Genomic DNA, 25,562 nt, shown 5'->3' on the forward strand with positions numbered 1-25,562 from the left:
CGACTTCGGCTCAGGTCATGATCGCACAGCTTGTGAGTTCAAGCCCCGCATCAGGCTCTGTGCTGACAGCTCGGAGCCTGGAGCCTGCTTCGGATTCTGTCTCCCTGTCTCTCTTCCCCTCCCCCACTCATGCTCTGTCTCTCTCTCTCTCAAAAATAAACATTAAAAAAAAGAAAGAAAAGTGCAGGAATGTGTCCCATGTACTTTGAGGGTGCACTTGCCCCTTCAAATACAGAAGCTGAGAAAGCATTATCAGCTGTAGTACACCTTATTTGAAGAAACTTCCAGAATTCATGGAGCATAAAGGTGCTTTGACGGGTGTGGGGACGGACTCCTGCAGAAATGGTGGATAAGTAGATGGTTGCATAAAATCTCTTTGGTCAGGACAGCATGTGGTCCATTTTTAGAGAATTCACTTCTTAAAGAAATGGATTAATAATTTGATGGGAAGAATTTTCACGTACAACTAAGATAAAAATGATGGAAAATCAGACTATATTCAGAAAGCAATTTTATCAGTAAAAGCACAGCATCGCTGGGGGTAAATAGATAGGTCTTTTCACATTGGCTGGGAGTGGTGGGGGTGGGGAGCCATTTCCACTGAGGTTGAGAGAGAAGGTTTGGAATAGGGCTGCCTAGGGTTGGGTCTCAGCTTTGCCTCTTCATTGTATGACTTAGGAAAACGATTTAACATCTCTAAACCTCATTTCTCTTGTAAGTGAAGTGTGAACAATCACGATAAGTACCATATAGGTGATGAAAAAAAGTGCTTAGCTCGGTGCCTCATACAAAGTGCTGTATAGATCACTAGTGAAGCTGTTTTATCTTTGCATTTTAATCATTTCTTCATGAACACTGTTCTCAGAAAATTATACCAAAACAAGCCTTCCTGGAGACCGTAGTGGCTGTGTCTTCCTTTTATTTTTCTTTCTTTTTTTTTTTTTTTTTTTACATTTTATTTATTTTTGAGAGAGAGAGAGAGCAAGCACAAGTCAGGGAGGGGCAGAGAGAGGGAGACACAGAATCCGAAACAGGCTCCAGGCTCTGAGCTGTCAGCACAGAGCCCCATGCGGGGCTCAAACTCACAAACCGTGAGGTCGTGACCTGAGCCGAAGTCCGACGCTTACCCGACTGAGCCACCCAGGCGCCCCATGGCTGTGTCTTCTTTATGGTCCCTTCCCATTCCTCTCCCTCTCTCTCCCTCTTACCTTCCCTCCGTCTCTCTCTCTCTCCCCCTCCCTTCCTTTCTCTGTCTTTGTCTCTCTCTCTCTCTCTGTCTCTCCCCCTCCCTCCCTCCATTCTCTTCAGTCTTTTTCTTCTCCTTGCCTCTACCTTCTATTCAACTGGCTCAAATTTCCAGGGAGTCGTTCATGTCTTAGTGTGAAAAATGGTCCTTGGTCAGCAATGCTCTGCTGTAGCCTCTCATTTCACTCTTCCTAAAGTAGCTTAAGGCTTCCACCACCCGGAAATAAGAATTTAAGATTGTCTCGAGAGTTGAACTGGGAAATCAATACGTAATTAACAAGAGAACACATTCAAAGCCATTTTACAGGGACAGATTGTCAATCAGACCAAAAGATCTTGACTCTTAACAATTGAAAGCATGAAGGTAGCCTCACAGAGACCCTGAAATTGTGTGACCTTTAACCGGTGCCTCCATTTCCCCTCCCCCAGGCCCCAGTAAACACGCTTCTAGTTGGTTTCTGTGAGTCTGGCTATTAAAGCAAGTGGGAGAGAGCAAAAGAAACATAATTGTTCCGTTACTCGAGGCAAACAAAAGGGAGGGGCGCCTGGGTGGCTCAGTCTGTTGAGCGAGAAACGCTTGATTTCGGCTCTCAGGTCAGGATCTCAAGGCTCTTGAGTTCCAGTCCCGTGTGGGGCTCTGTGCTGACAGTGAGGAGCCTGCTTGGGATTCTCTCTCTCCCTCTCTCTCTTCCCCTTACCTGCTTGTGCTGTCTCACGTTCTCTCCAAATAAATAAATAAACTTTAAAAAAAAAAAGAAGAGGGACAATGAAGGAAGAAGCTTCAGGCGTTACCGGTCCAAACCCTGATCGGAAGAGAGGGAGGGCTCGGTCCTGGGATCCTTTCTGCTTATACAAGGATCTGAGGGTATCCTCATTGCAAAGAGGAATGCATGAGGGTCTTATTTAATGCCGTTAACCATTCAGGCATATAAAAAATGAGTTGATACGGTTTTTTGTTCCTCGGGCAATGTTATTTGACTTTGCATGTGGCTTGCTTATGGAAGGACAGTGCTTCATCTCCCAAGTGTGTATCATTTCCATAGTAGGTAAGTTAATGCATATGTGTGCTGGTTTTAGAGTGTGAGAGGAAGAGCGTGTTCCACTGGGAGGGATGGTGGGAGGGGCGTGTCCCTCCACGCTTGGTTCAGGGGCTTGCGTATCCCAGGTATAGGAGACCCAGAGTTACGTGGTAGTCGGTGGCTCAGCGCCTGTACCATATTCAGAGAACCGTAGCTACCCCACACAGTGTTGTTCCTCAGATAGGGCCTCAGCTAAGCATCCAACACACACACACACACACACATATATGTATACACACACACACACATATATATGTATATACACACATATACATGTATATTTTTTTTTTCAGAGTCAAGACAAATCAATTGAATAGGATATAGTCACCACTTTTTCTGGCTCTTTCTTTGGAGGATGGCACCATTTGCTGCCCTTCCCCTAGGAACGCAGTATTGCTTTTGAGGCACGGTCTTGGCATGGAAAGGGAGCAGTTTCAGGATCTTCCATTTGGATATTTATACCATAATGGGTCATAATGGGCCAGAAGACCAGTAGGAAGGTTTTGCCAGCTGCCAAATATGTATAACCCAGTTGTATATTTGGGACTCAGGGCAATGACAACCTGGATCCATTTGGCCAAATTTCACTGAACACCTGAATCGCCATAAATCTTGACGTTACCCTGTGAAGCATGTTGATGTTTGGGCCTGGTATCAGTGTCTGGACAGATATTTTGTCCAATAGTTATGGATATTCTTTCCTCAAAGCATGGCTACTTTGGCAAATGGCCGCAGGTTCCCTCAGGGAGAGGGTTGGGGAATAGTTACTTAATATATATGTGGTAGAGTTGTAGAGTCCTTTCTCCATGAGACTCCACTTCCCTCTTCCATCAGTGGGGTCTGTGCCTTGAGTTAATTTAGATTGAGAAACTGGCTGAGGTGGGAAATTTTTCATATCAGGAGCTGTTGTTAGCTTTTGGGTCTCCATCTCTTGATTTTTCTGCTGATATATATATATATATATATATATATATATATATATATATATATATAATATGCATAACATATACATGTACATGCGTAACATATACATGATATCATATATATAATTTGACAACACATATATATTTTTTTATATTTATATATAAATTTATATGTATAAATTGATAACATGCTAGTCAGCACTCCATCTATCCACCTTGTAGGAAAAGCATGAGTCTTACAAGTCAGGCACTCTGAAGGCCACTCAGCCTTGCTACTTGGCCTACAAGCATTAAGTACTGCCTCTTGGCCTCTTCCTTTCTGGGCTTCCATCATCCCCACTGATGTTAGAGAGCTCAGTTCCACGGCCACAACCCCAGTGGGCAGCCGTGACCTCCAGCAGACAGCCACTGCCTGGTTTCCTGTCAGTGCATTGCTTACCTCCCTAACGAAGGAAGTGCACTCTGGGTTCTCCTGAGGAACAGTCAGATGTGGGCTTGCAGGCTTTATATGATAATTCCATTCTAGCGATCCTCCCTTCCTGAGCCTTTTCATTGTGTCTTCAATACTGTGGCAAGGATGTTCCGGTTTCTCCACATCATTTACTAGAGTTTATCGTTAAGTCCAGGCTTTAAGACGCTCCCCTGTCCAACTGTTAGGACTCATTTCTAGCATCTTTCTGAAACATTAAAAATTTTGAGAAAAGCGTGATGGCCCCCAGGCCAATACTTTTTTTCTGTTGTGTCTTATATTTTTCCCACAAGGTAGGTACAGCTGCCACAACGTTCACTGTGTTCCTTGGGATGTTGTGGATATACTTTGGAGAGTTATTGCAATTCTTTCGGTGCAAGAGTAGGGCTCACGGTTGTTGTTGGCTTTGAGGATCTCAGCAAAGCTGATGGTATTGTCTGGGCCACAGGACTCTCTATTGGGGGAAGAAAAGAGGGATTCTGAACAGGTGCATGAAGTTTCTGTCTGATATATTTGACAGAGTCTATGTTTTTTCCCAATACAAGGCAAGCATCATTTAGGTTACCAAAACCAGAGAGTATATCCTTAAATCCAACAAAGGTAGAAGACGAAAGTTAAACCCAACAACAATTTATTTTTATTGCCATTTCATGCTTTTGCATGATCAAAATATAACATCTATAAGGATTTTGAGGCGACTTGGTCCAAACCTCCTTCAAATCACACAACTGTCATTGCTCTAGAATATTCCGTGTCATTGATACAAACCTACAGGTATCTTCTGGGTTGCCATTTTTCCAAAGAGATCTTTCTTCCATGACCAGGGGCAGGTCCAGGTTTTGTGGATGTTGAAACTTATACAAAACTAGAACCACTCTTGGTATTAGCCAGGGTTCTCCAGAGAAATGGAACCAATAGGAATCCTATTGGTTCTTACAAGTACACACGCACACACACACACACACTTATTTATTTGTTTTAGGAATTGCTCATGCAACACGAAGACTGAGAAGTGCCACAGTCTGCCATATTCATAGAGAATCAGGGAGGCTGGTGGCATAGTTCAGTCTGGGTCTGAGAACCTAGGAGCACCAACGTCTGTCTGAGGACAGAAGATGGATGTCCCAGCTCAAGCAAACAAAGGAAATTCACCTTCCTCCACTCGTTCCATTTTGACCTCAACAGGTTGGATGATGCCCACCCACCCTGGTGAGCATGGTCTATATTACTCTATCTGCACATTGAAATGCTAATGTTTTCCAGAAACACCTTCACAGACACACCCAGAAATGATGTTTTACCAGCTCCTGGGCATCCTGTAGGCCTGTCAACTGTCACCTTCTTTAAGGAAAGGAAAACTAAATTATCAATATAAAATTAGGTATAGGGCCTTGGAAGGAGCCTTTCAGGTGAGGAATCCTAAAGCTTCAACTTCATCAGCTCCGTGGTTATCCACTTCTGGCCCCATCATTATGGAAGAGGGCACCTCTCAGATTCTCAGGACAGTACCTACGTCTATGAATTCCGTGTATGTGGTTGATGGTACATTAATATTTGGAGCAATTCCATCACTATAGGCTAAGTGTTCTTGCTTACCTTCATAATATTTAATCCTGGACTATAATAATATTACCAGGGGACTGCTTTTCAGTGAAAGGGATTTGTAACCCAACAGACAAGTGTTTGGAGACAGTTTCCTGGACACTGACATGATTCATCTCAGAATCCAGGATGTTGGATTATTGTTCAAATGGAAACTTGTTTATAGATTCATGTCTTAATATTTCTCGACTCCTGCAACCCTTGTTTAGAGGGTTGGGATTCTTTATTGTAGATTCAGCCCCTGTGGGTCTACAGCTTCTATCACAGTTTTCTATGGCTTGGGCAACTTGTGATGGTTTTAAGTACAAGAGGCACTCTGCGAAGACCTTATTTTCTAACAGTCATTATCCCGACCACTATTCTTGTGTGTTCTTCTCTTCCAACCTCTGATTGGCAACCACGTGATGTAACCTGCTTAATGAAAATCGTCATGTACTTGGCATCACTGGGGCTGCTGCACGGACCGTGTCCTTCATGATGGCAGCCTTCGGGCTTTGAGAGAACGTGATGCAGACTCCTTGCTCTGAACGCCCGCGTCACTCGCCAGCCCCGTGTCTCTCTGCAAGTGGGAATCAGTTCCTCTGTCTCACGTGGCTGAGGTTGTTGAGTGGCTCTTCTAGACTGCGCACGCTCAAGTGGGAGCTGCAGGCACGTCCATCGCTCCATTTCCTCCGTGGCGGTCCGGGATGGAGAAGGCAACGGGCTCAGGTCCCCATCATCTTCATTGTTACTTCCATGTCCATGCTGTGGTGATGGACGCTTCTGTTGTGGGGCTCAGTTGCCTGGGTCTTTCTTGATCTTCCTAGACCCAATCTTACTACTCGCTTACCAGGTGGTATCATAAAAAGGTTTCAGACAACAGCCAGGAGTCATGTCCTCAAAGTGATCATCAAATGATTTGTTGACCGAAATGTTAGGGACTGTGGTTGTGTCATAACAGTTTCAGGCAGTGATGCCTATGTCACGCCTACGGTCTGGATCTCAGACATAGTAAGACTGCTGCGTTCATGTGATAAAGTATGGGCCGGGTTTTCTTTCATGTATATATTTTTTAAATTTAAACTTTAGTTGGTTAGCATACAGCGCAGTATTGGCTTCAGGAGTAGAATTCAGTGATTCGTCACTTGCATACAACACTCAGTGCTCATCACAAGCGCCCTCCTTAATCCCCATCACCCATCTAGCCCACCTCCCGCCCACCTCCCTCCATCAACCCTCAGTTTGTTCTCTATCATTAAGAGTCTCTTGTGGTGGTTTCCCTCTGTCCTCTTCCCCCACCCCCTTCCCACATGTTCATCTGTTCTGTTTCTTAAATTCCACATGGGAGTGAAATCATATGGTGTTCGTCTTCCTCTGGCTGACATACTTCGCTTAGCCTAACACCTTCTGGCTCCATCCACATCATCGCAAATGGCAAGATTTCCTTTTCTTTTTTTTTGATAGGTGAGTGATATTCCATTGTCTATGCCTATTCTTTTTTCATTACTCTGAAACATCTGTTTAAAAAAACTTCTGGAAGACATCAGCAGTGGGTGCTCCGGGTATCTGGAGTAGAGGGGAGAGTTTTTGGCAGGTGAGCTCAGGGAAGACTTTCCCAGTGGGCTCAGTGATACTGTGCTACCTGGACCTTTGGCTTTCGGTCATCTGCTAGTTAAGTTAAAGCCCAGAGATCCCCGACCCGTCATACCAAAATGGTACGAGCCTGTTTCTCTGAAACCCAGTGTTCTCATTTCTGCTCATAAGTGCACAAATCCCAGTGTGGCAAAGGCAAATATATTACTGGGTTCCTCTTTTCTTTGCGTGTGTAGTCAACACACAATGTTGTGTTCGTTTCAAGTGTATCTATTACCGTGTTCTGATTATGGTGGAGTTAATGTAGGAGGTGGGAAATGGCGGCATTATTGTTTTGATGACAGTCCTGAGGGGGAGCCAGAAGATACAATACTGCATATACTTTGACTTGTGTGCAATTTTAGATGCCTTAATATGTCTCTAATATTTTTATCCAAATGACATTTTCACTGGGAGTCATTTGACTCTGTGTTGAGAGAGCGGGAAAGGAGGGAGAGACACTTGTGCCCTGTGAGATGTGAGACATTGTCTTCTGTCGGACTCAGTGGGAACCTGGATCCCAGGGGAGCCCCATGTGCTTGGATTCACCCCCTTTGAGCTTCTCGCTAACTGCAGAGACCTCGAGAAAGTGCCTTCACCCCGCAACCTTTGGTCTCCCACACCAGGAAGCTGGTTCTTACGCAGGTTATTGTTAGGTTGGTCCTCTCTGCTCTTTTTAGGTAAAAAATAAATAACGGAAGGTAGATCTGTTTGTTTGCTGCATTACTTCAGGATTTAAGGAAAAGAAAACTTGCCATTTGACTTATTGATGTCTCGAGACATACCCAAAGAGCCATATTCAACCCTGAAAGTCTACGCAAAGGTTTATTTGTTCAGGAGACATTCCCCGCCCCCCTCACTCTAAACCCTCCTGAGACAGCTCGCTGTTGTTGGGATTCCCGTTTCCTGGGTCCTTAGTGATATTGAGGCTGGTTTTGGTGCATTCCAGTCCTTTCTATTTCCCTGGGAGCCAGTTCTGCTCCATCTAGCAGACCTTCTTGATGGGGTTGTTTTAAATGAGGGGGCGGGGCTCTGTTCAGAAAACAGGAGGAGGGGGTGGGGGGGTGTGTGGATGAGGAGAGAGGGGATCTGAGGAGGTTTAATTCCCAGCCTTTTCTTTGGGCCCTGGCCACTCACTTCGTTCTTCCAGGGCTGTGTTGCTTTCCTGTAGGGCTGAGTCTCCGTGCTCCCAGGATGAGTTATCTGAACCAGCGCTCGTCCCAGCTCATCCTGCCTGCAGCTTCTCCAGCCTGAAGTACAGAGCATCCTCTGCCTGCAGCACAGCCCCCTCTTGGCCTCTGAAGACAAGATGTAGCCCATGATGGCAGCTTCATCTCACTTTGCTTGGGATCTGGGAGGCCCATTACATGCCTGCTGAGCCACTGAGCCACGATCTCCGCTAATCTTCACGCGACTTCTGTGTGAGCCTGGCTTCAACACCGGCTTTCACAGACATGGTGCCTGACACTCAAGAGAGATCAAGCAGCTTACCTGGGGTCCCAAGTATAAGGACTAGGACTTGAACTCGGTCTTGCTCTTTCCCGAAGCCTGTCTCTTTGTGCTAAGCCAGAGGGACTAGGCTTACCTTCACCACACGGCCAACAGGGAGGGTGGGCAGAGCTCATCCCTTCTTTCCAATGTCCCCGCGAGACAGAAACTTCTCTCAACACTTCTGCCTTTTCAGGAAAGTGCTGGCACAGGGCATTTTCACTCCTCCCAACTCTCCTTATGGGCATGAGATCTTACGGAGGGTGAAAAACTTGGGGGTGGGTTGGCGATCAGGTGTATAAAGTATTTGTTTCAGGGGGCAGAGAGTTGAACGAAGGGGAAGCTGCCAGTGGATTTCTGGGGCAGATTTATACATGGGGGTCTTGGCCAGGTGCCAGTCCTTAACGGTGTAAATGCTCCTGTCCATTTTGCATGAGGAAACTGCACCAGGCAAATTGCCGAGAACCTAAAGCTCCAGAGCAAATAAACCGAGAGTTTTCTCTTTGGTTGGGAAGGGGACGAACAAGAATGGAAACGTGAGAAGGCAGCATTACTCTTAACAGGTGCCTGCTCTTTCCCAAGTGACTGTAATTTCCCTGTGTCTTAATTCCCTAGCCGCAAAATAGACACAATTATTCTTTACGAATTGCACCAGGCTTTGGCCAAGACAGGTGGGGAATATATATGAGAAAGGGCCTTATATCCTTAGGAAGAAAGGCGGCTTGTACTCCAAGGTATTTATGTTATTAATTTTATTCAAAAATTAAAAATGGATTAGGGAGACCACAAAGGCATTTTATTGCTCTAAGCTGTCAGAAAGTTCCAGCTGAATGGACTCATCCAAGGTTTTCTTCAAATGAACAGGATTAAGCTATTATTTTTGTCAATCTGGATGGTTTCTTCACCCTGCACAATTCTTAAAACCTCATTGTGGTTCATTTCAACTCTCAAAACTTGGGCTGAACACGTTTTAGTAGTTAGGCAGACTGGTTTATAAAGCACGCAGAAAATAGGGGTGGAGGCTAATTTGGTTGGGATTTGAGGCTTGTGGCAGGAGAGTCAAGGGTTTGCCTCCTTTCGGAAACAAACTCCTCCTAAAAGAATAAGAAAATTATAATCTGAAGGCTTGTGTGTTTTAAACATATATTAATAGAACTTTAGGTATATTTTTCTTGTTCATTTTCAATGTGGCTTATGGAAAAGAGCACAGACAGTAAGTCGGGAGCTTGTCGGCTTTTTAGGGACCAGCTATTTCCACTTCCCTAGATGGCTTTACTCAAGTTCAGGTTCTGCATTGGAGTCATTAGCACCACCTCCATTAGGTTTTCATGGAATGCAGCAGAAACTCTTACGTGCCTTCCTAATATATCCCCCCTCACACCCCAGGGGGAAGAAACTTGCTTATTTTTTAGGAAAAGCAAATGCCCAGCTAAATACTCACATTTTCACAGCGTCCCCATACTGGAGTTGGCAAGGAGGACCTAAGTGGAGTTGTACTTTGGGTCTCTGGAGTAGTTTTTGGTTTCCTGAAAAAAACGAGGTGGAAAGGACTGGTGTCTCTTCCCCACTTCCTTCTGCTTGGAATGTAGAAGTGTTGCTTGGAGCTGTGGCAGCCATCTTGTAAACGTGAGAACAAAGCTGAAGACTGCAGAGCAGAAAGATCGCACACTCCAGGCTCCAGATGGCACCAAATAAACGAGTAGAAGCCAAACCTAAAATTTCCCGCCTAGGAAGTGGGCGAAAAATAAACCCTGTTTGTAGAAGCCACTCTTAGCTGGCTTATACATGTACCTGAATGTATTCCTGACTGATGAGGAAAGAGACTTCCTAGCACAAAGTTTGGCATGCTGAGTTACCCGGCGAGTGCTTTGAGCAAGGTCGGGTTCATAGTCCTTCTTTTTAATTAGCCTAACACACATTCAGCTTCCCTGTTGTGCTGGATACTTTGTAGAGCTCTCCAGAGCTTCTCACACAAATGAGACCGAGCCTTTGCCCTTGAGGTAGTCGGAATCTCAATAGGAAGACAAAGAACTATAATTCAAGGCCATGAATGAGTACTGTGTGGAAAATGTACAGCATGCTTTAGGACACGGGGTAGAACACCGAGTGTCAAAAAATGCAAGACAAAGGGGAAAGACTCGTCTTCCATCTGGGGAGCACGGGGCCATCGGAAACCCTTCCCAGAGAGGTTGCTGTAGCTGCCTACGTCACGGCATTGAGTGGCCCGAGAATTTGAATCCGAGTCTCTGAAATAAACAGTAACGATAAACACGGCTAACGCTCAAGGATCATTTCCTTGACGTCTGGCCCTCAACAAGTATTACCTCATTTAACAGCCACAACAGCTCTCCGAGCTACGAACGATTACCACCTCCCGTTTTACAGATGAAGACACTGAGACTCAGTGAGGTAAATGACTTGCCCCAAATCACATAAATGGTATAAAACTGAGGCTAGGATTGGAGGTACGTAGCTCTGACTTTATACTCTGCGCATGGAGCCGTCTTGAAACCTGTCCCGTTAAATACCGTGGCGGTATCGATGGGATTGGGTCCTCCGGTTCCCAGGTGGTACTTACCATCTCATTTTGGTATTATCACTCTCTTTGTAAAGGGCCGCTTTCTGGAAGCCCCACCTGCACAAGGTATATTAAGTGGAGGCTAATAATACATTTTCACTTCAACTTGTTCTGTTCTGGCCTGTTTGTTTTTATGTCTCCAAGTTACTGGTCACCTTCAGGGACAGCTGGAATCCTAGGGGGGCGAGGGCGGGGAGCAGATTTGGAGGAGGATGCGAGGGCGTCCAGAGTCTTGCTGTTGGGTGGTTTGGGAGGCAGTTTGAATCAGAGAAGACTTCAGGGAAGAGACGGCATTTGAGCTTTGTGTAATTGGATTGGTTCATATTAGTACTTCCTCTAGCCCGGCATCCAATCTAGCGTGGTGACTTGAGGCCTGGCTTTGAGAAGCTATTTCAGGGATCATGGATTCCCGTGGGAGAAGCTGGTTGACCTGAAGAATGAATCCTATCGGACCTCCCTTGGGAGACTGGAGAGGTGTCAGGGGGGCCGAGGACGCAGCGTTCTTGGACTGCCATCGAAAGCGTGCAGTCTCTTCATCTACAGTGCTTTTTGCACAATGAGCTTGGGCTCCACGTGTACCCACAGGTAGCACGTTGTTCATAAGACGCCACACGTGCCGAGATGCGGTATTCACCGAGGCTTACCGCGACGCACATGAATTAGACAGGGGTAGTCCTGTGTATGGTACAGCTGAGGAAACGGAGGCTCAAAGCAGTGAAACGACTTGCCCCTGGTCTCCCAGTGAAATGGACTGAGGTAGAGTGTGCGAGCTTCAAGTCCGTTGCCCGTTCCGGGACGCCATGATGCTTGCCTGTCCAGAGCACAGGAACTAGGACCCAACCCCGTGTCTTGAGGCAGGGGTATATGGATTCCCTTCACCCATCACCCCCCGTCAAACTGGCATCTGTGAGAACGGCAGCAGAGGTGAGGTTGGGGAGCCAGGTTTGGTGATTCACAAGGCCCGGGGAAGCTGGTGAGGGCGAGCAGAGAGTGGGGTCTGAGCGGTGAGAGAGCTTGTAAGGAAAGCCAGAGGGCACCAGCAGCCCCGGTGGTGAACTCGAGTCCCAGAGCAACGGCACCCTCGGTGGTGTGCAGGCTTTGGTGGCAGAGAGTTCTGGGCTCAAGTTCATTCCGCGTCCACCGGTGGAATGCCAGGCAAACTGTGCACTAGAGGCAACGTGGTGAGAGGCCTGGCCTGGGGGAGCTTGCCGTCTAGTGGGAGAGACAGACAAATAAATAGGTACCCACCGTCCCGTGTGAGAGGGAGGCATGCAGGCGGCTAACGTCGCTTGTGGGAGGGAAATTCACTCCCGAGCGGAAGGTTTAGGGACGCCTGGGTGGCTCCATCAGTTAAGCGTCTGCCTCTTCCTTCCGACTCAGGTCATGATCTTGCAGTTTGCCGGACCCAGCCCACGCAGGGCTCCGTGCTGGGCTTGGAGCCTTCTTGAGATTCTCTCTCTCCCTCTCTCTGCCCCTCCCCTGCTCATGCTCTCTCTCTTTCTCTCTCAAAATAAATAAAGACATATAAAAATTTTGTAAAAAAGAAGTGGAAGGTTTAAAATCAGGATTTTTTCTTGAGAGAGGCTACGCCTAGAGTGGGATCTCCTGAACAGGAGTTAGCCAAGAAAGGAGCAGGTGGTGAGGGAGGAAGACAGCATTTGGAGACCAGCCATACTCCCTTTCAGCACGGAAATTTCACCGACCCCCTTCCCCACGCGTTCCCCTGTCATTCCCCACACCCTGCTCCGCACATTTCTGCAGATTAGTGGATATGGGCCCTCCACCCCCTGTAAAGTCACAGCCCTTTATCTGAGCATCCCTAGATTCGAGAAAGTTCTTTCCTTTTACTCCAGGGGACGTCGTATTGCCGAGACCACAGCAATATCTTCTGCCATTGTGCATTCTGCATTTGTATCAAAGTGACTGGTGAGGTAGGGCTTAAAATAATATTAATTCCCGTTTTTTAAAAATTCCAGAGAGTCTGTCCTTGGAGGTCTGTCTCCTACTTCCAGCGGTTGAAGCAGTGGCTGACTACAGAATGACTCTCCTGTGTTCTGGAAAGAATCTCTGGGTCCGCCTCTCTCATTTACGATAATGACACGCAGTCGTAAAGTTCGATGGGACCCTTTGATGGCTTAGTCAAGCTACCCTTTTCAGTCCCCTGGGTCTGAAGCTCTAAGTTTCTGGGCATGAAGGGGCAGCTGAGTAGCCTCCCCGGGGAAGAGCACTCAGGCTCTCTGAAGCCTGTCGCGTTGATAGTCAGCCAGCAAATCTTACTTCCTGGCTGGAGATCATCTCCATCGGGTCCTGCCTAGACAGAAAGCGCCAAGGAGAAAGGGAGGTTGGTATATTTACCTGTGGGTGCCACTGGGGACTGCAGCGATTGCCTCACGGGGGGACAGCTGGTCCTGGCACGATGTGTGGCTGGGGTTGGATGTCAGTGTCGTGCCAGCAAATGTTCAACAGCCGGCCCTCGTCAAAAGGTGCGCACATATCAACGTTCGTAAGTTTTAGATCATTTCTACTGACGTGAAAGACGTATAGCACACATCGTATCGGTAATAATAAAAACAGATAATCCTCTTTATTGTAAATCCCATACAGCCAGTTAATTGTCAGAAAATGTTTTGGGTTGATTGTGTCCGAGCTCTTGACCCTGCAATTTATGGATGAGTGTCAGCTCTCCACGTGAGTAGGTACATATATTTTCCTTTATGTTCATGGGTACAATGAAAGTATAATGACTAAATAAATGATAAGAGTCTTCTTTACTGGTAGTAGTTTTTGAACCCTGGAAGAATAGTTCCTTAATTTGTTTTTTGTAATTGGCAACAGATATGACCCACTTTTAATTTTAACTTACATAGTTATTTTCTTTAGCACCTTCTTTTTTGTTAATGTTTATTTGTTTTTGAGAGAAAGAGGGGGAGGAGGGGCGGGGGGTGGGGGGAAGAAGATCCAAAGCAGGCTCCATGTTGACAACAGCACTAACTGCGAACTTGAACTCGCTAACCGCACGACCATGACCTGAGCTGAAGCCGTCCGCTCAACCGACGGAGCCACCCAGGCGCCCCTCTTCATCACCTTCTGAAGCCCAGTCAACAATAGGACCTTCCAATTTCTGTGATGTAAACGCTCCCACCCTCGTCACCGATTCGGGCTACCGATATGATGTCCCTGAATGCAGGGTTCCAAAGAGATGTCCAGGAGTCCATCAGTATGCACTCTTTCCATTCTGCAGATGCACAAATAACTCTAAGAGACGTATAGACAATACTAAACTGGAGTAAAATGGTTAGAAAGTGGTGCTTCTTGAATATTTATTACCTTTGAGTATAATTGATTGAATTACACATTATCTAACTTAATGATTAATAACATCTATGGTTTTACAATAGGGTGGAACATTCCTGACTATCCAACCACCAGTTCTCCCAAATCCGTGTAGCTGGCTGCAGCACACCCTTGTTGGAAACCCCACCCGGTCAGATCGCCCTGGTGTGGTAGCTGCGATTTTTAGTAAGAGCCGAGCAGGGAAAAGCAGAACAAGGAGCCACAACTTTCAGAGCATCTGGGAGGTTTCGGGAGGGTGAACTATTTGTCCCAATCTGCACAGAAAGTGCTGCATCCTGAGAACCGCCTCGGTCCAAGGCAAACCATGTTACCTATCACCCTTTGTGGGGGATGCATCTTTTATGTGCTTTGGAAAAGCCCCTGGGTCGGGGAAGGGCAGGAGGCTAGGCCTGCCCGTGGTGGAGCGAGACAACCACAGCTAATTGTCGCCTGGCTGTGGGCAGAGCACCGCTGCTCTCCGTACATGCCCTCTGAGGGGGCACCACCCCACCAGCCAGGTCTTTCCCCTCTACGGGCAGGGATGGCTTCCCACTTGGAGATCATTTGTCTACACTAAGTCCAGTGCCGGCAACAGAAGCAAAGGCCACAGAAATTTTGGTGCTCTTCGGGCATTTGGAAGTAGACTACTAGTCCGTATTTAATGAACAAGGCTTGAGATTCCTGAAGACTTCGGGGGACAGAAGGTGTGTTCCCTTCCTTGGGGTGCCATAACAAATTAACAAACATTGGGTGCTGAAGGAAGAGAAGAGAGTTGTTGCACGGTTGTGGAGACCAGAAGTCCAAAGTCAAGGTGTTAACAGGCTTGTTTCCTTCTGAGGGCTGGGAGGGAGGGATCTGTCCTAGGCCCATATCCAGCTTCTGGCAGCTCCTTGGCTTGTGGAAGCAAAATTCCGGTCTTCACATGCCGTACCGTTAGCACGTGTCTGTCCCCAAAGCTCCCCTTTATATAAGGACACCGGTCGTACTGGGGTAGGGCTCACCCTGATGACCTCACTGTACTTAATGACCTCTGCCAAGCCCTATCTCCAAAGAGCGTCACTTTGGGGAGTCCTAGGGGTTATGAGGTCAACATACGAATTTTTAGGGTTCACAATTTGATCGACAACAAGAGGCATCCCCAGCAAACATACCCATTTCGGCCAATGTGGTCGTGAGAGTGGGTGAGTGATCCATTGGAAAATTACAGCTGAGATGTCATTTCTGCCACAAGCCCCCTCCTGACTCCCTCCATTGCCAACACTAGCCCGAGCCTCCTGCTGTGTGGCCCCACGCTTCCTGCACTGTCATTTGTCGTATTATACTAGCCTCTCTTGACACATCTGTACCCGTTGTCAGATGGTAACCTCTCTGAAGGCAGGACGTCTTGCTATTTACTGTAATCCTAAACACGGTCCTTGGAACAGAGTAGTTCTCAATGAATGCATGTTGAACACATTTTTTTAAATTAAATTAAATTAGATTAGATTCGATTCGATTTGATTTAATAATTGTTTTTAATTCTTGTAATAGACCCTGTTGATGCCTTTCCCCTATTCCTTGAACACACAGTTCTTGCTGCTTCTTGCCTGAGGGCCCTTTCTGGCCACCCGAGCAGGGCAGCCTGCAGCTGCCAAGGCATCGCATCCTATGGGTGCAGTCCTCGGCCAAAGGCTGATGGAACTAAGTGGATAAACACCTCGGGTGGTCTAAGTCCGAGGCATGTGTATGTTGTATCACCGTTGACCCAGGGGGATTCAGTTTCAGTTGCCTAGAATGACAATTCATTGGACAATGCTCCTTTGGCTTACTTCCTTCTCATCCTCGCTATCTGCCATTTCCCTCCGCCGTGCGCAATACCTCAAAAATGCTCAAAAGATGTTGTCGATATATTCCACAAAGTCCTCAAGAGAAGAGCCTCGGGGGGTTACCCCAGGAGAGTTGGGGGCAATGCTCCTCCCCTGTTTCCCTGCTATTCAACACAAGCGGGTGCCTGTGTGGCTGACGTGCCACCGAGTATCAGGTTTCTGTATGGAATTTAATCGGACAAAATATCCCACTACGGAGAGATTTGAACATCCCTCCATTTTTTTAAAGAGAAGTTGAGGCTCTAAGGAGAGGAAAGGCTGGTGTTACTCAGCTTTTTAAGGATCTTTTTTTAATGTTTATTTATTTTTGAGAGAGAGACAGAGAATGCGAGTGGGCTAGGGGCAGAGAGAGAGGGAGACGCGGAATCCGAAGCAGGCTCCAGGCTCCGAGCTGTCAGCACAGAGCCCGACGTGGGGCTCGAACCCACGAGCCGTGAGATCATGACTTGAGCTGAAGTCGGACGCTCAACCGACTGAACCACCCGGGGAACCCCGGCGTTACTCAGCTTTTTAATGGCAGGGCCAGGAATAGAATTCAGCTGCGACTGGGAACTCCTTCAGGAAAGGAAAGTTCTTATTACACGAATACTGTATACATCTGTTGTTTTGTCCACCTAAAGTATGTCCCCCTTCCACTGGAAAAGCACCCAAAATCTTCCCGCAATGGGACCCAAAGAGAGAAAGGCGGAGCAGAGAAATGCAGCCAGCGGCACAGTTTGGTGACATTGCTTTGGCCCCCGGATCCAGCCGTGCCTGAAGCCAACCCTTGAGTTCTGTTACATGAATCAAAAAATTTATTTGTTTCCGTTAATCTAACCTGAGTTGTGTTTCTCTTACTGTTGACTCCAGGAGACCTAATTAGTACATTATGCCTTCTTCCAACCCTTGAGGATTTGGTTGAGGAGCTTGGACTTGGAAACTCAGCGCTCAGGGACGCATTGCCGATCATTGGGTCTCCAGTGCCAAGTTCATGGCCTACCCTTTTGTTGGCCCTAATTAAGTATTTGGTGTCTGAATGCCTGAATGTCTTCTTTTTTTTTTAATTTCAGGTCCCACTTGCTTTTTCATGTTCAGCGAGAAATCTGGCTTCTGAATCTAATCGGTCTATTTTCTCTTTTGCTTAGGACCTCAGAATGATATTTAAAAAAATTTTAAAGGCCTCTGGGGATGCTCAACGTGGTCCCAGGTGAGACATGCCCCATCCGCTGGTCATGGGTAACACACAGGATAGAGCTTCTTCTGACCTATAGTGAATTCGTCAGTTTCCAGTGCTCCCAATTTGCTTCTACCTGAAGTTTTTCTTTCACTTCCCCAGGAACCTTCTGGAGCAGACAGGGATTATTTTTGGCTCAGACCTATCTTGTCAAGCTCACTGCCATCTCCAATTCACAGGCTGGCACATGTGGGGCAGCTACTGAAGCCTCATGCCCAGTGGGCAGCTATTTTGGGTTGTTTGTGCCTGACGCTGGGGAGGGCTTCCTGCCTGACTCACTGCCCGGTTGAGCCCCCATTGTGCTGGGCCGGGGTGGCTCAGCGGTCTGTTCCTATGCCCTCATCAAAGAGCAGCATCCCCGGATCTTGCAGTCAGCCACGCAGACTGGCCTGAGCAGCAACTGTGGGGTGCTAAATTTAACCACAGCCTCTTTAGGAAACGAGATGCTGGGAGATTTTGAGACGGAAAGTGGGGGTATTGTTTTCCTCTCGTATTTTTTTCTTCTGGCATTGGAGTAGACTGAGTTAAATCCTGGTTGAACTATTCCTTGTTAGCCGTGTGATCTTGGGAAATGTACTTTACTACTCTCAGCCCCAGCCCCTGCCCCCTCCCATCACATGGTAACGATAAGATCCCTTGAGTGGGGTTAATTAAGGATTAGAAGTGATTAACTTCTTTAAAAGGGTCTGATATAGTGCCTGGCCTCCAATTGAAAACCATGATATTCTAGTTTCTCATTAAAATTTCTGCACCTAGGACGGGGGTCAACTACCTACTAGGTCCTCATTAAGTGCTAAAGGAATAAATAAAAGGAGGAAAGAAAGAATGAGTGAGTGTTGACATCACAGCACTTGTCCCTTCCGTTCTGCCCAACTTTAACCCTCCAGATGTCCATATAAATGCATACGGAGGACATTGGACAATCCATCTAAAAGGCCTGTGAACTTTGCTGTGTTTTTGCTTAATTTTTTCTGTATTTACATTTTGTCTCCCTGAAGGGCGATGAACTACTTCCCGTCAAAGAACACAGCCCAGGTCTTAATCATTGTTCCTCATGGACCTCAGTTTCCCTCTCTGGAACAACAGCGTTGGTATTTCCCTAAGTCCCTTTGAACTATGACATTCTCTGATTCCATTATGTCATTTATTCCGTCCTCCCGTATGGCCCATGACACTCCATCTCGCACCCAGTGATCACTTAATAAATATGAGCTGAATTATTAACATCCAGAGATGAGGTCTCAGGCATAGGGGAGGTTCTTTGCTTTTGGCTTGGGAGAAGAAGGAGGAAAGACGTGACTGAGCTTCAAGGCATATGACATTGGATGCCTAGAGATCTCAGCTGAGGGAATTGGAAACTGGGGCATTTCGAGTTTGTAGAAATGGGGTGAGCTTTGAAAAATCAGGAAACTGCTTTCCCAAGGGGCGCCTGGCTTTTACTGTCCTCTCTTTGTGGCCAGTTCTGCAAATGCTTCTGCGTTGGGATTTACTTACCAGTCCCGCTGGCTGGGAGGGAAAGAAGGGGGGAGGGAGGGAAAGTGAGTTCAATGTAGCGAGCCTGTGCGAGGCCCCAGGCAGAGACTGTAGGCAGCAAATACTTACTTAGCCTCTCTTGGGATTAGGAATAAAGTCTTCCTGAAAAGAGGATAAGGGAAGGGGGAGAGTGGTGGCCTGTGAGAGATACGCCAGCTTCCTCCTTTCACTCCCTGTCTTAGTCGAGATCTGCAGGCAGCTTCAGTCCACGACTGTTCGACAAGGATTTATTGAGCACCAGCTCTGAGCCACGTCCCACACGAGATCCTGGGATACAAAAATGAGCAGCACACAGTTTCTGCCTGCGAGCGTCACCATTTGGTAGGGCAGACATACACGTAAGTAGTCATCAGAATATATCGCGACGTGTCATCAGAATATATCGCGACGTGTCATCAGAATATATCGCGTAAGTAGTCATCAGAATATATCGCGACGTGTCATCAGAATATATCGCGTAAGTAGTCATCAGAATATATCACGTAAGTAGTCATCAGAATATATCGCGACGTGTCATCAGAATATATCGCGTAAGTAGTCATCAGACTATATCGCGACGTGTCATCAGAATATATCGCGTAAGTAGTCATCAGACTATATCGCGACGTGTCATCAGAATATATCGCGTAAGTAGTCATCAGACTATATCGCGACGTGTCATCAGAATATATCGCGTAAGTAGTCATCAGACTATATCGCGACGTGTCATCAGAATATATCGCGTAAGTAGTCATCAGACTATATCGCGACGTGTCATCAGAATATATCGCGTAAGTAGTCATCAGACTATATCGCGACGTGTCATCAGAATATATCGCGTAAGTAGTCATCAGACTATATCGCGACGTGTCATCAGAATATATCGCGTAAGTAGTCATCAGAATATATCGCGACGTGTCATCAGAATATATCGCGTAAGTAGTCATCAGAATATATCGCGACGTGTCATCAGAATATATCGCGTAAGTAGTCATCAGAATATATCACGACGTGTCATAGGATGGCGTTGTGTGCGCTAAGTGCCAGCATCGACTCCAGCAAACGACTCCGTCTGGGGCAGGGGTGATGGAGGGACAGGAGAGGGGCTCGCTGGAAAGAGAACATCTAAATTGGTTCTTGGATCAGTGGGAGTTTCAGGGCCAGAGGTGGTGTGCAAAGCATTACCGGCAGAGGGAACAGTGTGTGAAAAAGCACGGAGGTGAGAAAGGTCATGACGGCTTAAATGAGGGGCCTACATGGGGACTATGAGCTTTCTACGCCTCTGGGAAGAAGCTGTGTTATTGGAATAAAGGTTTTCTTGTGCTCCCGTGTTTGCTCATTTCCTTCTCCTCTTCTTCCTCTTCCTTTCCCCGGATTACTTGGTGGCTAATTGCTGTCCTTCCTGGTTACAGCTCTGTGAAGTCAGGGCCCGTGGCTGCCTCACTCATGTTTGTGTTCCGTATCCAGCACGTATCATGGGGCCTCAGTAAATGCTCCTTGAATGGGGTCAGAGGGAGAACGAGATTCCCCAAAGGGAGGTCAAAGACAGAAAAGAGTACAAGAGGGAAATAACTTCCAGTGGTCAAGAAATTCCAGAAGAAGTCACTGTGAGAAGAAACGAAGACCTTTATGTCACCAAAGTCTCCCCTCTGATGCCCTACCCCACCCCCCACTCCATCCACCCAGGTCTGTTGTTCTAAATGCCCTCCTTTTCAGCAAAGGAAACCATCGACAAAACAAAAAGGCAACCTACTGAGTGGGAAAGGTATTTGCAAATGACATTTCTGGTAAGGATTTAATATCCAAAATATATAAAGAGCTTATGTAACTCAGCAGCAAAAAAAACAAAAAAACAAAACAAAACAAAAAAAACAAGCCAATTAAAAAATGGGCAGAGGACCTGAATAGACACTTTTCCAAAGAAGACATCCAGATGGCTAACAGACCCATGAAAAGATGCTCAACATCGCTCATCATCAGGGAAATACAAATCAAAAGCACACTGAGATACCACCTCACATCAGTCAGAGTGGCTAAAATGAACAACTCAAGAAACAACAGATGTTGGAGAGGATGCACTTTTGCACGGCTGGTGGGTGTGCAAACGTGTGCAGCCCCTCTGGGAAACAGTGTGGAGGTTCCTCAAAAAATTAAAAATAGAACTACCCTAGGACCCAGCAATTGCACTACTAGGTATTTATCCAAAGGATACAAAAATGCTGATTCAAAGAGGGGACATGCACCCCCATGTTTATAGCAGCGCTATCAACAATAGCCGAAGTATGGAAAGAGCCCAAATGTCCATCCACTGAAGAATGGATAAAAAAGATGTGATCATATATATATATATATATATATATATATATATATATGTATGCACACACACACACACACACACACAATGGAATATTACTCAGTGATCAAGAAGAATGAAATCTTGCCATTTGAAAGAACATGGATGGAACTAGAATGTACTATGCTAAGTGAAGTAGGTCCATCAGAGAAGGACAAATACCATATGATTTCACTCATATGTGGAATTTAAGAAAAAACAGATGAACATAGGGGAAGGGAAGGAAAAAATAAAATAAGATAAAAACAGAGAGGAGGCAAACCATAAGAGACTCTTAAGTATAGAGAATAAACTGAGGGTTGCTGGAGGGCAGGTGCATGGAGGGATGGGCTAAATAGGTGAGGGCATTAAGGAGGGCACTTGTGATGAGCACTGAGTATTATATGTAAGTGATGAATCATTAAGTTCTACTCTTGAAACCAATGCTACACTAGATGTTAACTAACTTGAATTTTTCTATCTATCATCTATTTATTTATAAATAAATATTTATTTTGAGAATGAGAACGAGAGTGTGTGAGAAGGGGAGGGGCAGAGAGAGAGAGAGAGAGAGAGAGAGAATCCCAAGTAGGCTCTGCACTGTCAGCACAGAGCCTGAGGCAGGGCTCCAACTCACAAACCATGCGATCATGACCTGAGCCAAAATCAAGAATACTGGGTATTCATCCCAAGAAAATAAAAAGCATTAATTCAAAAAGACACATGTACCTCTATGGACACTTAACCAACAGAGCTACCCAGGTGCCTCTAACTTGAATTTAAATTTAGAAAAATGGGCCGAGGACCTGAATAGACATTTTTCCAAAGAAGACACCCAGATATCCAGCAGACACATGAAAAAATACTCGACATCACTAATCATTAGGGAAATGCAAATCAATGAGATATCATCTCATACCACTCAGAATGGCTACAATTGAAAAAAAAAAAGCAAGAAATAAATATTGATGAGGATGTGGAGAAAAAGGACCCCTCGTGCACTGTTGGTGGGAATGCAAATGGTACAACCACTGGGGAAAACAGTACGGAAATTCCTCAAAAAATTAAAAACAGAATTACCCATATGATTCAATAATTCTTGGTATTCATCCCAAGAAAATAAAAGCATTAATTCAAAAAGACACATGTACCTCTATGTTTATTGCAGCATTATTTACAAATTGAAGCAACTTAAGCATCCGTCAATAGATGAATAGATAAGGAAGACGTGGTGTGCAAATATATATGTAATGGAATATTATACAGCCATAAAAAGGACGTGATCTTGCCATTTGGGAGAACATGGACGGACATAGAGGATAGAGGATATTATGCTGCGTGAAATAAGTCAGACAGAGAAAGACGAATACCATATAATTTCACTCATACGTGAAATCTCAAAAAAACAAATGAAAAAAGCAAAAATCAGCATCAGACCTATAAATGCAGAGAACAAACTGATGGTTACCAGAGGGAAGGCGGGTGTGGGGATGGGCAAAATGGGCGAAGAGGAGTGGGAAATACAGGCTTTCAGTTATGGAATGAATAAGTCACAGGAATAAAAGGCACAGCATAGAGAATATAGTCAACGAGATCGTAATAGGCCTGTATGGGGACAGACGGTCGCCGCCCTTGTGGTGAGCACGGCACAAGGTATAAAGAAGTTGAATCATTATGTGGTACCCCTGAAACTAATGTAGCATTGTATATTAATTATACTCCAATACCTTTTTTTAAAAAAAATTAAAAAGTAAAAGCCTTAGGTGTTTGCGGTCTGAACCCAAATTTACACTCCTCGTCTCAGGCGGAGGGGTCGGTGAGATGTCCTCAGAGAGCCACCGGGGTTAGGGATGCACCTCTTTCTTGGCCACACATATCATCTTCTCAGCCCTGGGACACCTGGAAAGCTAACTCTCACAATGGAGTTAATTCGAATGTACGGCGATTACTTGGTCCAAATAAATAAAAGCATCTTTGACTTCATTCAAAGAATTGACAACTAGGATTTCAGAAGCTGGAAGGTCACGGAAGGAACCATCTTTTGCCAAGCAGGGTCGTTGGAAAACTCCCGCAAATGCAGCCATTTAGGCAGCCACGCTGGTGGGCTTGTCCTTTAGAGAAGCAAGCCGGTGGAGAGCTAAATGAACCTCAAGCCCAAACTGCTTCCTTCAATTTTCCCTTGTGTCAGATAAGCTATATAATTATCGATAACGATGAGTGTCCAAATATTTATTTAAAGAGCAATTGAAAGTCTCTGATTTATATTCATGGGTTATTAAGTAGCTGCAGAGTTCCTATGTACTTTTTTTCCCCTTGGCATAATGATTAATTGAAGTCTTAATGCAGATTTAAGAGATATTTTTCCAATTTTGCCTGGGATGCTTTCTTCTTCTCTCCCGAAATAACAATTATCCTCTGTTGGATTTTGTGGGGGGGGGGGGGAGTCCTGGGTGTCTGACCTCATTTTTTTTCTGATGTAACTGTATGGGGCCAGGCAAATAAAGTTGGGAAACACTGTCATCTGGCTTCTTATCGGAAGAAATCCAATTCGTGTCCTGGTGGTGGACTTTTAAATACTCCGTGAGGGTATTTGAAGTGCCTGGAAGGCGGGGGAGGGGGGGCAGCATACACGCACATACGTGCACACAGCTGTATGCAGACACGTCTTTGCCATTATACGCTCTTTTTTTAAATATATTTTTTTAAATGTTTCTTTCTTTTTGGGAGACCGAGAGACGGAGTGGGGCAGGGGCAGAGAGCGAGGGAGACACAGAATGTGAAGCAGGCTGAGTTCCAGCCACACAAGATGGAAAAAAAGTCTACACTCCTGCTCCACAGCACCGTGCTTAAGGTTAACAATACCGCACACTTCAAAATTTGCGAAGAGGGCAGATCTCATGGCGTGTGTGTATGTGTGTGTGTGTGTGTGTGTGTGTGTGTGTGTGTACCACATTGCAAAACGACGACAACAAAACAGGCTTATAACCATAATTAAAGCCTGGAGTTCATCCTTTCCAACCTGTCAATCGATCGCTGCAGTATATGATGTAACAGCTCAGCTTTACAAAGCATCACATCTCCAGAGAGCCTGGCTTATGAATCGTTTACTTGAGTTCAGTTGTAGTTTTAGAGTCGACCATTGTGCAAGTATCAGGAATAAGTTGACAATGAAGCTTTTAAGATTTGTAACACTGTGGGGCTGTAGGGATTCCATCAGAGTGAACTAAGTGAGTCCGCATGGCTAAAGAGGATTTTCTATTTTTATAGGCTTAAACAATTTTTGAAGGTGAGAATTCACCTAAAATCAATAAAGCATATTTAAAAAGTTTAAATTGTAGAAAAACAAACCCCATCTTACGTACATTATGATGTTGTATTAAATCACTTTCACGTGTCATCAAAATCCGGGAAAGGACAGAGCTGGTTTACAATAAAATTTTTTAAGCCTCTCTAATTTGTGCAAAAAATCATCATGAGAGGAACAGTCAAATGAATTTTTAAAAAGTGTAATGTTTATACCACTTCATCTATAAACCATTATTGTATAAGTGTTTCTGTCCTCAAATTTATTAAAACACACTTGACAAAAATTGTATATATTTGGGGTGCCTGGGTGGCTCAGTCAGTTAAGCGTCTGACTTCGGCTCAGGTCATGATCTTATGGTTTGTGGATTCGAGCCCCACATCAGGGTCTGTGCTGACACTCAGAGCCTGGAGCCTGCTTCAGATCTGTGATTCACTCTCTCTCTCTCTGCCCCTCCCTCACTTGCGCTCTCTCTCTCTCAAAAATAAAAATAAAAAAATAAAAACATTGTATATATTTAAGGTGTACAATGTGATGTTCTGATATATACACCCATTGTGAAATGAGCACCATATTCGAGTTAATTAACACATCATCCCCTGACATAGTTATGATTTGTGTGTGTGCTGAGAACACTTAAGATCATCTCTGTTAGCAAATTTCAACCATAGAGTCTCTTAAAATCACCGTTAACCTAGTAACAACCTCTAAACTAACTCAGAGTCAACATATTTTCATAGTTGTGGTCAGAAAAATTTGTTTTCTAGAGTATCTGAAACAAAGCGTCAGGAGTTATTGTTTTGGAAATTTAAATTAGTCTTTAATTCATTACTATTATCTATAAAGCCCATTGGAGCACGTTTTTGCTCCATGAAACTTGAACACTTTATAATCTGATTTATTCTTGTTAGAAACGTTCATCTGGTTTAAATATTTCTGGAGTGCCCACATGACGAACATTTTTAGTGGTCAATTTACAAGTTTTACAAAGCGAGGGAGAGAAAGACG

At 45.4% G+C, this 25,562-nt stretch overlaps 2 long non-coding RNA genes across 2 annotated transcripts; both read left to right on the forward strand.

Annotated features, from left to right (window-relative positions):
- Positions 1-3,814: 3,814 nt before the first annotated feature.
- On the forward strand, positions 3,815-21,123 carry LOC123585443. The gene is made up of 3 exons (XR_006706165.1): positions 3,815-3,826; positions 20,138-20,146; positions 20,989-21,123. It is a non-coding gene; the product is annotated as an uncharacterized LOC123585443 (long non-coding RNA).
- LOC123585444 lies at positions 6,588-11,100 on the forward strand. The gene is made up of 2 exons (XR_006706166.1): positions 6,588-6,761; positions 8,101-11,100. It is a non-coding gene; the product is annotated as an uncharacterized LOC123585444 (long non-coding RNA).
- Positions 21,124-25,562: the final 4,439 nt, after the last annotated feature.

The sequence above is a fragment of the Leopardus geoffroyi genome, chromosome C3 (genome assembly GCF_018350155.1).
Source record: "Leopardus geoffroyi isolate Oge1 chromosome C3, O.geoffroyi_Oge1_pat1.0, whole genome shotgun sequence".
Taxonomy (NCBI): Eukaryota; Metazoa; Chordata; class Mammalia; order Carnivora; family Felidae; genus Leopardus; species Leopardus geoffroyi.